The sequence below is a fragment of the Mytilus galloprovincialis genome, chromosome 1 (assembly GCF_965363235.1).
Source record: "Mytilus galloprovincialis chromosome 1, xbMytGall1.hap1.1, whole genome shotgun sequence".
Classification (NCBI taxonomy): Eukaryota; Metazoa; Mollusca; class Bivalvia; order Mytilida; family Mytilidae; genus Mytilus; species Mytilus galloprovincialis.
In genome coordinates, this window is record NC_134838.1 from 73,838,464 (window position 1) to 73,853,203 (window position 14,740).

At 32.0% G+C, this 14,740-nt stretch overlaps 1 protein-coding gene across 1 annotated transcript in view; it reads right to left on the minus strand.

Annotated features, from left to right (window-relative positions):
* Positions 1–12,960, minus strand: part of LOC143083462 (receptor-type tyrosine-protein phosphatase alpha-like) — a 39,866-nt gene extending 26,906 nt beyond the window's left edge. The window contains exons 1-5 of the mRNA XM_076259725.1: positions 12,787–12,960; positions 9,983–10,186; positions 5,860–5,994; positions 3,437–3,574; positions 2,956–3,099 (exon numbers count right to left, since the gene is read on the minus strand). The gene's annotated coding sequence lies outside the window, so the exon portion shown is untranslated. The remainder of the gene's footprint in view (positions 1–2,955; positions 3,100–3,436; positions 3,575–5,859; positions 5,995–9,982; positions 10,187–12,786) is intronic.
* Between the last annotated feature and the right edge of the window lie 1,780 nt (positions 12,961–14,740).

The following is a 14,740-nucleotide window of genomic DNA, read 5'->3' on the forward strand; positions in this document are numbered from 1 at the left end:
TTGACGTAGATGTTAACAGTTATTGATAGCAATGCAGCCTTTAAAAATGAGCTAAATTAATACCGCATAAAAAAGATAAAAGAGGCCCCGAAATGACAAACGAAGACCATTCAAACGAGAAAACTTACAGGCTTGTGTATGTAAAGAAAAATAACAAAATAAACAGCAGCAAACGATAACCTTCAAATCAGAAACTCCCCCGCTTGGACAGACACATATATAATTTAACAGGTTCTAACATGTCCGCGAAAGGCCTGATTCTTAACCCTGTGGTCAATGGTGTAACAGCACGGCTTAAGAAAAAACTATAGGAATTCATTAACAAGGATTTAACTCATTATCTCGGTAGGGAGCACAAACATAACTTACAAATTCAAACTTCACGAAGTACAGATGCAAGAGTCCTCGGAGTTACTGATAGATAAGTCAAAGCCTGAACCGAAATATAAAAATCATGAATATATCCCCTTTTGATAATTGTTCTAAAGGAAACGTAACCAAGTGATCCTCACAAAATGAATAACAACACACCTTGCATCCAAGACTTACTGTATATTGTTCTTGATTTAACTATAATATATATATATATATATATATATATGTATATATACTAATAATGATTGCATTTAAATATAGCTTGTAATATCAAGGTACAGTTGACAAAAAAAAAAAAAAAAGAAATACCAATTAAGTGTTAAAAGCGGACAATACAGTATCATTCACAAAACACTATATAGAGAAAGGAAGGCGAACAATGGCAATAATACAAATTAAAAAGTACGAGCGGGGAATGGTATACTAAAAAACCCCACAATATGTGAGAACAAGAGTAGGAGATACTAAGTATTGTAAAAAGGAAGAAACTACTAATTAACGTATTGCAATAAAAGGTAACAAGGTTTAAATAAGTAACCGCAAACCCGTGCAGATATTACTCTCTCCCTCACACGAATCCGACAGTAAGTACGATAATGCAAGAAATACATGCTAAACATACCAGAAGAAAATGGTGATTTATTGTATATAAGAATATGCATAAGAATTAAATGTGGAAAGAAATGACCACTCGTACGACAAGGAAAAATTAGCTCAGCAAATAGCTGCAAAATAATCTATTTTTAATGTGAATGAAACTAATTGACGATGTAAATTATACAAAATCCCTTTTAGTAACAATGCAAAAAAGAAGAATTATTGCGAACGTCCTTTTTAAAATGCAATATGTTCAGGACATGCCTCAGAAAAACAGAGCCAATTTCAGCAGTAGAACAGGAAAAAAAGGTATCGTACCTTATCAAAGTAAGGGAACACCTACAAGCAAGAAATGTATTTGAGTAATTTTACATTTGTATCTTGCTTTACAAGTGTTTACACTAAGGTGCAACTATAAAAAACTTGCAGAATCCTTTGTTAGCAGTAGAGACAGTAGACCCAATACCTCCGAATTAACTATGATAGAAAATAAAAAATAATAGATATAACAAGTGTGTGCAGAATATTCTGCAGAACTAAGCAAATACCACATGTAAAGAAAAAACCAAGCTACAAATGAAGGTAGAAGACTGTTATTAAACTCAGTAATCAAGAAGCTATAACAATACATAATAAATAAAAACACTATCCTGAAATATTATTTGTGAAAGTAAATCTGAATCAAAACGATAAACTGTTGATAGGTATGATATAAGAGTGTTAAGCTGTCGAAATCAACTAGCCACATGGAAGGTTATGCCAGTAATAACAGACGCTTTATCATTGATATGGTCATAATTATAAATTAAATGTTTACAAAAGTTGATTTGTTTTTAAAATACTAAGGCTTTTCTACCCAAGGAATAGACTACCATAGCAGAATTTGGCAAAATGTTTAAGCAATTTTGGTCCTCAAAGCTCTTCAACGTAGTTCTTTATTTGGCTATCAACTTATTTTTACTCGACCGTCACTGATGGGTTTTTTGTAGACGAAACACTCGTCTGGCGCATATACAAAATTTCAACCCTGGTTTTTTCATGAGTTTATCTATATCCTTATTATGATCGATTTTGACGACCTAGACATAAATCGTACTAGCTGGATTCAAAAAGGGACCAACAGTAACGAGTATAGAACTGTAGAAACAGTTAAAAAAAACTTATATCAAATTAACATAAGATGGAGAGGTGATAATATACCTCATTTGTTTAGATTTATATAATGACAATCTATGAACCAATGACATCCTTATTAAAAAAAATCTGTTGTAACTATAAAAGCTTAAAAATAAGAAAGAGAACATAATTCAATGAGCCAAACAACTGACAAGTTAATGGCCAACGTTTTAAAACAAACTCAAAGAATAGTACCCAGGTATATATCTATAAAGAATAAAACACAAATAAACGTAAATTTAATTGCCTGTAGATAAATAAATTTCCTTTTTTTTTATTTTTAACTACGCATTTGAATTTGCCTTCCAACTGTGTGGTTTCGTGCATCACGAATCAATCTTATGTAGACAAGACTATGTATATGAAGTTCTAAATTGGAAGCCTCGTATCTTTGATGTTTCTATTAATGTAGACCAGATATTTTTATTGGCGATAGAGACGTTATACTTATATGAAGACGCATGGAACTTATAACATGTTGTTTTCCTTTTTTATAGATTAGTGAAAAGACTCAGAAGCATGCTTACATTCGTTTTTCTTTAAGAGTACTCAATATATTTCAAAGTTAATGTTTTCTATTAATGCATATTACAAATAAAATAAAATAATTGTAAAATGCTTTCATTTGTATTCGTTCGTGTTTCTGATTCGAGAAAATGATATTGAAAAAAACCCTGTCTTTATCATAAACTACAGTTGTTTATTATTCGTTGACACAATTTTGTTAATTTCTCCTTTACGTTTGACTAACGAATATTTTTCTTTATGCAAGAGTTGCATAGTTTTGATATCGAAAAATTAACATACCTGTGTCGCAACGGTCGGTGAACCTATAACCAGGGTTACAGCCGGTTTTGTTATCACACGATCCACTAACATGGTCACACAATCTTGATATACATCCATCACAAAACTTAGAACAGTTTTTCCCAAATTGACCGTCGGGACAAGCTGAAATTATGAGTACACAATTTTTACATCAAGTATTTTTTTCATTAGTTGAGATTACAGCAAGATGTATTATATCAATGTTCATTCAAATCATTCTTATATTGCTTAGTTATTATTTTGTTTTTACATTTATTGCTTTATTATAGAAAATAAGTATATATACAATAAAAAAAAATAACCGAATGACAAGTAATATGAAAAAAATATTTAATATTACAAGTTTGGTTCAAATTAACTGAACAATTCAGTTTTTAAGTGATTTGTATGCTGCTGAATGATCTCCAAAATATTTTCTTTAAATCATCAAATGAATTTTCTTAGAAATATTAGAACATACTTTGTGAACAGTTGAATCCTTGCCATCCATCATTACATCCACCGATGCATTCTCCTGTGAAGTGATGACATGTTTTATTCAAACAGGTTTCTGAACATGGTTCAAGGCAATCTTTTCCGTAAAAACCACTAATGCATTCTGTATAATTAAATGTATTACATTTTAATTCAAATGAAACGTTTATAGAAAAAAAGAGATAATTCCATACCTTCGGCATATGCAGTTGGACGTCAAAATTTCATCAACCATTTATAACATTTAATACGGTATCTCATCATGAATTATGTTTTTTTAGAGATGTCAAAAGCAGAGTCAAACCCATAGGTTGAAGTCGAGGATAACATTATGACAAAACAACCCAAAACCCCAAAAAGACCACAAATCATATCACCATAGAATAATACAGACCGATGGTGAACCGCGTGAAAACATTACCAATAACAAAATTGATTCTTTTGTAAAGAGGTGGTGTTCCTGCAACAAAAAATGCAACCAGAAATAGAAGTTTTGAAAGCTAGAACAAATCAACTAACATTTGTACGATGTAACATCTGTCAAGGGGAAAGATCAATTCATACTTTTTAGATCACCTGGCCCGAAGGTGAGCTAAAGATAAACTGTAAACAGCAATAATGTTCAGCAAAGCAAGATTTACAAATAAGTCAACATGACGGAAATGGTCAATTGACCCCCTAAGGAGTTATTGTCCTTTCTAGTCAATTTTTACCAATTTTTATAAAATTTGTAAATTTTAACTATCATTTTCCACTGAAACTACTGGGCCAAGTTCATTATAGATAGAGATAATTGTAAGCAGCAAGAATGTTCAGTAAAGTTAGATGTACAAACACATCACCATCACCAAAACACAATTTTGTCATGAATCCATCTGCTTCCTTTGTTTAATATTCACATAGACCAAGGTGAGCGACACAGGCTCTTTAGAGCCTCTAGTTTTATTTTCTTCAAGCTGTCAGCAATATGACATTTCCTCTACTAAATAATTAATTAATACATAAATAAAACAAGGAAAATGCAAATATTAACTATGAGAAATAAAGCGTGCCTTATAAACGTAGAAAGACTTCACTTTTCAGAAATACCTTACTGAAAAATGCTGGATATGTCAAAACGACCTATGGCCCAAATTTGTTTCCTGATCTTAAAGAGACTTTCAGATATTTATTTAAAGGGACGATCACATGTTAATTGGATTTCGTACGGATATACCGGTATTGAATATATAGAAACCAAGTGTTTTTTTTCTCTGTTTATTTTGAAGAAACGAGGGAAATATCTGTAAACAAATAACTTAATTTTCCTTTCAATTTGATTTTTCTAAATATATATATATATATGTATATATATATAAAGAAGATGAGGTGTGATTGCAAATGAGACAACTCTTCACAAGAGACCAAATGACACAACAATTCACAACTAGAGGTCACCCCGTATGGTCTTCAACAATTAACACAGTCATACAGCATATAAATCTATAAAGAACCCTAAAATGACAAATATAAAAACGATTCAAACAGTCTCTTACAAAAAAAAATGATACTCGCCCTTATAGATATAACAGTTTAGGGAGGAAACAGTGGACTTACTCAGCTAATACACAATTGCTACCTACATACTACGAATATGCACCAATAAAATTCCTTTAAAAAGCATTTAATTCTATAATAAATTCTACATCTATAGAAATAATGTGGCAAGAAACCTGTTATCCAAAATCAACATTGAGTCGAAATAACTTATTAATTTAAACTGGTTTTACTTGACAAAACTTTATACATAAAAACCCTTTAAAACAACTTTTTACACATGTTGGTTAAGATGCTCTGAGTTTTTTTTTCGATTTTATAACTGTTAACGTCATCTTTATTCTCGCTGCAATCGTTTTAAATTTGATTTGAACTGAGCTGATTAAAGGAAACAAGTGCTTCGTCCTTCAAATCCTAGTTTTGAAATTTTCGTTGCTAGAATGTTTTAAAAAAAAGTGACGTCTACATTTTGTGTTGTTTGTTGTCTTTTTCTATCCAATAGACTATGTACTTGGATAACTTTTTGTTAAAAGCATTCTTATACTAACTCCAAAACCATGTTGTACTGCGCATATGCCAAACCATAGAATACGATGTTTCCAATTATTATATCAAATATCCTATTGATTTGAGCTAACGTGCATGTTTTACCTCCACAGTAGAATGCCACTGTCCTCTCACCACATGTACAAGTTACATACATCTGTTATGCAACTAATGACTGTTGTTTACTTTTGTAATTTCATTTACATCTTCTAACTGATCCGATAACATTTGTTTTGTTTACTTTTAATAATTGTAGTTAAAACCAGTATGTACTTTATTTGGATTGAAACGCTATAATTGTATGATACATATAAAACTTGTTTTCACCTTGATCACATCTATCACCAGTCCATCCATTTGTACAACCAAATATACAATGCCCTACATCAAGGTCACATGGTCCTTTACAGTTTTGTGGGCACGTTGTATTACATAAAGGTCCATATTGTGTAGGAGGACAACCTGAAAAGTAGTCATATACTAGTCGTAATAAATGATGTTATTCCATATTGATAGAATTTAAGTTGATTTTTTTATACGAACTAAATTTTGAATAAAATAGCATATTCATCTGCCGAAAAGGTATATTCACTGTGCAAAACGTCTCGTGCTTTTACGTTTATAATAACGGTAAAATATTTGACGTAAATTTTGTTTTGATAGATAACTGTTAGAAGGATAACATATTTTCCCTGTTCGGAACATGGAATAAACAATTGCTGTCTTTCGTTTCGGTTTAATATAATAATGTGTGGAATAATTGAATTTTGAAAAACCTAGTGACATTCAATTCGACCGTTGGCTTCAGTGAATATCAGTTTTTCAAATGTCAATTAAACCACATATTTACCTCGTCAAAAGACAGTAATTATATGGTATTTTTATAAGTGTGTTTTTATCAAATTCGTATTTTATTTACTATTTTGCTTTAATACCTACCCCAACATCCAGGGTGAAAATGCTAAAACGAGTTGCATTGCGAGCAAAATTTGGCAGTATAAAATAAAATGCAACTATTGGTTTTATGGGCAAACAATTGATTATATTTTTCTTACGGATAGAATATGAAAATACACGAAGAACTTTAAATGACTCTTTTGACGAATACAAAGCGTGTTCATTTGACACATAGAGAGAGAGAGAGAGAGAGAGACGTGAAAGATGAAACGTTGGTTCATGGTTTTTGGTGACGTAATATTTGCAATGCATTCGAGTAAGACGTCCTGTTCACGAACTAAAATTTCATAAAGCGAAAGGATTCAAGGGAACAAATAAAATGCCAACTACATAAAGCTTTAAATCTCGAAAATCTGAAGAAAAAAATCATTTTTGTAATACATATGATTATGCAATCTTTTTCTAACTGCTTATGTCGTCTTTATACTAAATTCAGTGGATGTTGGATATGTTCTGGCTTTAAACTAACCGTACTATTAGAACACCTGTACTTTATGGCTAAGTTGTGGAGATGTTTATATATCGTGCCAAGTACAGTATGTGTTGTCAATACTGGTTTTTGTTCTGATCTGTATGGATCTGATAAATTAAGCTCTTTTCAAATGATTTGTTTATAGTCGGTTCATATGTTGTACTGTTGCACCACTGTCCCAGGTTAGACGTAGGTTTGGGACGGTCCCAAGTCTCTCTTCATATTATTTTTGTTATTCGTTTATTGCCTTGTATAGTTTGTTCTTGTGATGTGCTGTTTCACCACATCCCCATTGTTATGGACGGTTAGGTTCGACAAACATGTTTAATCCCACCACAGAATATATGTTCCTGTCCCAAGTCAGGAGTATTTTATTTAGTGGTTGTCATTTGCTGCTGTGAATCATATTTGCATTTAGGTCCTTAGTTTTCTCGTTTGAATTGTTTTGCATTTGCTATTCCGGGGACTCTTATTGCGGACTTTGCAATATGGGATTTGCTCATTGCTCGATGGTTTTCTGTCTATTTAACTAATGAATACCCCTATATCTCATGTCAGGCATAGCCGTATATTGGCGCTGTTGAATCCCTCTCTATTTTGATTGTTTTCAAGGTTGCAGTCGCTATGTCGTATACCTTTACTTCCTTTTGTAATCAAACGAGTGGAAGCAAACGTATTTCATTTATTTACAAAACATTTTCTGTACAATCTTTTCAATACTGAAGTATTATGTAATTCTATGCTACTGTCATATAAGTGACAGGTTTAGTTAGCTATAAAACTAGGTTTAATCAACCGTTTTCTACACAAGAAAATGCCTTTAACAAGCCAGGAATATGTCAGTTTTTATTTATTGGTTTGACGTGTTTGAGCTTTTGATTTTGCCATTCGATTAGGAACTTTATGTTTTTTGAATTTTCCTCGGCGTTCGGTATTAATGTGATTTTACTTTTTTTCTATATGGGCCATATCATCCATAACCGTTAGTCCAAGAATGATACCCGAGACAATATTGAAACGGACATTAATTAATCTTTGTATCATATGCTATCGATAAACGAACGCTTCCAAGCAGATAACCCTATATTAACTTGACTACATATACATGTTGTAGCTCGTTTACTCTCGCTCGTTAAACATATGCAGAAACGATCATATCGATGCTAAATATATGATAATTTGTGATAAACCGCAACCCAACAATATAAACTAATTTTATGAGAATGTACCAATGCCTAGATTCTTGTTTCCCCGTGACACAGTTTTGTCAAGGATTGTTTTACTCACATATTTAAAATACAACCAATTATTATTATTATCTACCAGACGAAAAATGATGTTAACGTGTGAAATAAACATTTCGTACCGAATTACTGTTTGTTTAGCACACACAAAAAGTAAAAAAGGTCGAAAGAGATTAGTTTGATTTAGTAAGACACTCAACTTATGATTTGTGGTTTGACATCAAAAAAGTTATCAGGGCTCTGTCTGCGCACTAACATCGTGAATGTGGGTAAAGAGAAAAATGCAAACCACACGACTGCTGATGAGTGAGCTGGAAAGATAAATTTAACTACCCCATTGTATTAACTAGTTGATTTGTTTCAAAATATATATGCATATTAAGGTGGTACCCAACACTTTAACTAAAATTAATTTGGCTCGTTTAATTTTCATTTAATTTTGTCAAAGTATTTACTTTGACCCTTTGACAAAAATATAAAAATTTCAAAAACTTTGAACCAATCGTTTTGTCAGAAAAATTACACTGGTTATATAGCAGTTTGACAAACTACAATTTTGTGCATTGAGAAGTTTAATATTCCTTTTACAACACAACGTAATTAAAACGTTTAGATGACTTTACATAGTTATCTCCTTGTAGTTTTAGGTACCACCTTAAAATCTTAAAACTGTTGATATTATTAATTCTGGACGGTTTTTGCTGTCCCCTTTAGATATGTTTTTATGCTTATTTGTTCTTTCGTCGATCGACTTGACAAGTGTTGCTCCTATGTAACCGTGTAAAAGTCTATCTCACATTGTAATGTCGGGAAAAAAAGACGCGATAGCTAGGACCCCACCTAAAACCAGGGTGATCTCAGATGTTCCAGAAGGGTTGGCAAATTTTGTACGACATGGTGCACCCGTCGTGTTACAAACCGGTGCTATGTCTCGCATACGACGGAACAAAGGGCGGGATTGTAGATACGACAATAAGAACATATGCGTCGTAATCTGTAAAACAGATATTCATTAGCGGTCAACAAAGTCGTAATGGCATCTTTGTTATCTTTCAAGGGATGATTTCAACTTTATCACTTGGAGCTTTTGGTTTAATAGCTACCTTGTAGACAGCAACACTCTATCAAGGAAATTATGATAGGCAATTCAAGCTCTAGAATATCTGAGAGATATATACGCAACTGAATTGTGAACACTTAGAAACGGTGAATTCATAAATGGGCCCCGGAAGATGAAATCATCTCTTTTGTTGTATAATTTTGTTCTCAACCCAACTGTCATGTTCAATTGTGTTTGTTATGTGTTGAATAAAAGAAAGAAAAATCTTTGCTTTACATAGACCACTGATGGATTATTGAGGTAAAGTTACCATAGTTATTTTAATAATGATTTTTTTTCTCTCCTTGATAATCAGGAGAAAATGACTAACTTAGAGGACTCAAACCCCTGAAACGCGAAAAGTTACACGTTTTTTTATGAAACACTCAGTCTGACTGTCGCATTAACATTAGAAATCTATAGAGTCCTAATATTTATAGCATTTTGGCCTAGGCCAGCGACAGAGATTTACATGGCATTTGTATTAGTTGATTGTTTTCAAGATATAACTTTAAGTCTAGATTATATTCAAGACTTGAGTTTATAATCTAGCCAAAACGTTATGCTGATAGAACTGATAGTAAGGTTTCATTATTAGTTTGAACTTGACGTCGATTGATACCAAGCTTTGGTACGCAACGATTTCGAATCTTTGTTTTGTTCTCTAAAATAACTTACCAATAATCCCAATTTCACATAGTTCAAGCTCAGTAAACGGATTCTGATTCTGAACTGGGCGTACATAAGTCAGGAATCTAAAAACTGCTTGAAAGTTGATATCGGTAGGCAAAACTGTTCCATTGAATAACACTATTCCATTATTCCAGGTATTGCTTTCATTTGAGGCGTAAATAGTATGATATCCATCTTGTGTTGTACCTTCTAAAATATTTAAATAAATAATTAAGTCCGGATTAACATTAAATATTAAAGAGAATTAAAGTTAGATTAAAAATTAAAACAAAACATCGTTTGAATGGATGCTAGCTGACAAGTTTGACGCAATACTTATTAATTGTCAAGATGATATCGTGAATAAATGGAGGAAAACTGAAATTTAACTAACACACCGCTATGACACCCGAACTGTACAGAAATATTTGTAGCTCATAAAGTTTTTACAAATGTATTTACGAAAAAGGGATAAATTCCAGAAAAGAAAATAAAACGAAAAAGGAAAGGCAACATTATAGACAAAATTTACAATAATACCCTTAACAAAATAAGAGGTGTTCATTTGAATATGATTACAAGTTCCTGTTCCACTGTTACTAGATATAAGAAGATGTGATACGTGTGCAAATATAACAACTTTTCATCCAAATTAAAATTTGCAAAAGTACACCATTAAAGGTTAAAGAACAGTCTTCAACACGGAGCCTTGGCTCACACTGAACAGCAAGCTATGAAGGCCCTAAAATTACTAGTGTAAAACCATTCAAACGGGATAAAAAACGGTCTAGTCTATATAATAAATAAACAAAAACGCCTTTTTGTTAGAAAAATATATTTGTGTATTAGTCGGAAAACCGGTTGAAATAGAACAAAAGAATCGAAGCTCTTTGTTAGAGAAGGCGATAAATGCTTACTGTAATGATTACTATAGTAACAAAAAAATTAAAAGTTAATAGAATCAAATAAAATTACATTTTTCTTCTCAATTACAAAGTGTTCTACACTACCAACAATTTGCCTAAACTTTACATGTACATTAAATGCCGCTAATATAAACAGTACTTTTAGGAAACATCACTAATCAGTACATTAAATGCCGCTTTATATTCAGTACATTTCTTACCCATACATTTTCAGTACATTCATTTATACATCATTTTTAGTAATATTGAGAAAAAGTTGTTTACAGTACTGAAAATTTCAGTAATTTTCAGTACTGAAAAATGACTGAAATTTTCAGTACTGAAAAGTGACTGAAATTTTCAGTCCTGAAAAATGACCGAAATTTTCTGTACTGAAAACAATTTTTTCTCAACATTACTAAAATTGATATATAAATAAATGAACTGATTAGTGATGTTTCTTAAAAGTACTGTTTATATATCGGAATTTAATGTACTGATTAGTTATGTTTTCTAAAAGTACTGTTTATATAGCGGCATCAAATGTACTGATTAGTGATGTTTCCTAAAAGTACTATTTATATAGCGGCATTTAAAGTACATGTAAAGTTTAGGCAAATTGTTGGTAGTGTATTATAAAAACACCATTTGCATAAGGTTTCAATTTATCTATTACATAGTTAAGCAGAACATTTAGATATCAAGTCGACGACATGGGTATCTATCAAGTTGGATGTAGAAAATGCATAACCTCCGATTTTTTTGAAAAAATTACCACGGACGGAGAACTCATCAATCTATTAGTTCAGTAATTTTCGTGTCTGCCCTTCTATTATGTGACTCAAGAAAAATTTCTAAAAAATGAGTAACAATTGTATCGAAAAGAGAAAATCGAGTGCACCTTTTTATGTTAAGGCGTGTTTGAGTTGAATATTTTGTCTTGAAAACGTACAAAGCAAAAATATTTGATACATCATCTCGCTTCACATTCTATCATTTTTATATATCAAACCTACAGGTTGACTTTATGACATAAACAAATAACAGTACTAAAAGATGAAATATATGGGTCAAGTGAAATGCCTATCTAATGAATCATAAAAACAGAGTAGGTGTGTTTGACTAGCTATTTTTTTTTACTAAAAAAGTACTTGACGACAGTCTTTCAAGTTGGATGATGAAAATGCATATCTTCGAAAAAAAAAATGTTTTTATGTGTGATAACTTAAGGTTTATAGTCTTCAATCACTTAAAAAACTAGTCTGCCATTCCAAGAAATATTTAATTAGAATTTTGTTAAATGTTTATGAATTTTCAAAAATTTCACCTGACAACCGATTAGACAATAATTTTAAGGTGAATCAATGCAGACAATATCATTAACTGATGCTCATTAGCTAGTAGATACATTTGTCTTTTAAAATACAACTGACATATAAGGATCGTAATGGTGCTATGCGGATAAATTTATCGGTTTTCAAGAGCAAAATTGGCAGCGCGTCATCCCTACAATGGCTTCCATTTTTACGATTGTGAAAATGAACTGGCGTTATGGGGAGATAATTTCGACGAAGTAGAATCCTGACTGTGTATAATTTAGAACATCACGATATATCATCTAAATGTATGTGTCCTTACCAACTGATTAAATGTATGTGTCCTTACCAACTGATTAAAGTTCATTCGTATTTACGTTGTACTATTACACCACTCTCCCAGGTTAGGAGAGGGCTGTGATCCCGTAATAACATGTTAAACCCGCCACTTTCTGTATGTATGTGCCTGTCCCAGGCCAGGGGACTGTTATTCAGTGTTTGTTGTTTGTTGATGTGTTACATATTTGTTTTTCGTTCATTTTTTTGTACATAAATTAGGTCGTTAGTTTTCTCGTTTGAATTGTGTTACCTTTTAATATGACAAACAGCCCTGTTACAATGCTTATCTCCTTAAGGTCAACATGAAATGTTACACTAGATCCTTTTGTTTTTGAACATGTTCTGACAATTCCATCGTTAGCCTGACTTGCCGGTAAACCATCACTTATAATTGGAACCTGCCAAACCAAAACATCAGACGCCATGTTATCTGTGATAAAAATGTTAAAATTTTAAAACTAAAATTAGATTTGGAAATTAAATATTCAAAACAATATATGTCTTTTAAGATGGAACATGTAAATAGGTTACTTCGTAAAATGAAAACGCAGGTTTTTTGTTTTATTGTTTTTGCAAGTTTAATTAATAATTATACAGTCTTTAATATGAAACTGTGATTTCATTTGCTGGGGAAACTGTCATCCGGTACTATTGCCTCCAAAGATGGTAGACATTTATAAGAGAAGCTTGTGTGAGCATCAGAATCAAAAAGACTTTTAAAAATAGAATGTTCAAAATCATCCAGAAAGATGTAATCTGGCATAGAAAATATACAATCAAAACATTTTATCGAACTATTTTAGTTCCCCATAATTTTGAGTCAAACTCTAACTTGAAGAATGACATCCTATACATTTTCTATATGACAAATTTATAATAACCCTGTAAAGGTACGCTGACAACAAAACGTTTAGAATGCAAAAAGTTAAATTACAAATATACAAAACTCCAAGGAAAATTCTAAACGGAAAGCTCTTTATCTATTGGAAAAATCAAAAGCTTTAACACATCAAACGAATGAAAAACAATTGTCATATTCCTTCGTTTCAGTTTCTATCGATCTATAATAATTTTTGTATCATGGTAAAAACTATAACATTCATATATACTTTTTGCTTATATCTCTGAAAGTAAAAGTTTTAGAGCAAATCTGACTGGTGAAAATGTTTATCAAAACAAGTTCTATCCGTCCAGAAATTTTATTAAGCATTAGACAAACCGTTCTTGAGTTGCTGTCCCTGAATTGGTAATATTATCATTGATAAAGATAAACTGAAAACAGCAAACTATGTATCAAAGGAGTACGTACAAAAGTCAACAGGACCAAAATAGCCAGTTATTGGCCTTAAAAGTAAGCTTTTCACAAATTTTGTAATCTTTTACAAAAATCTTCTACTCTAAAACAACTGGGCCAAATAAATCAAACTTGGCATAAAGCAATTTCAAGGTTCAATTAATGGCTTGTATCATACCGCCCTCTTTGTCGGATAAAACTGTAAACAAAAATACTCAACTGACTTTATTGTAGAGTTGTCATATCAATTGAAAGTTAAAGGGAATAATAAAGGTTTGATGCTTTTACCTATGCTAGCCTTTGTGGCTTAATCTTAACTGAGCCCCTTATTTTGTTTGACTCAGAGATTAATTTTATTCAGGTGTGCACCAGCTGAATGAAAAATTGGTCATGACTTTTAAACTGGTGCGCACGACTTCTAGCTCATGTGCACAACTTCGCACGTCATGCGCTAAACTTGTAAACTTGTGCGCATAAATTTAAAAATCTTCTGTTCAAAACTTTAGAATATGGTTCGCACGACTTTCAAACTCGTGCGCTCCACCTTATAGAATCAGTCAAACCTTGTTTAAAGTCGTGACCACTAGTTCTTCAAAACAAATAAATGAGAAAACTTGTGTCTGATTTAGGCTTAAACAATAAACTTAGAAATAATTATGGCAGCCAGCAACCAATGACTACCTCTAAACCATAGGTTCCCGGCTTGGGACAAGCACTTAACGAACGTGTGAGGCGAGGGGGTAATATAAATGTATAAAACTGTTCAACCATACTAGTCTTGAAAAAAAGTGTAAATGCTCAACATAAAACACGTGTAAAATTTCGCAACAAAACTGGTTCAGCAACTTCCAGCATATACCATGTAAATTGACCGATTGAGTCAACAGATTTTGAATTAAAGATGCTTTAC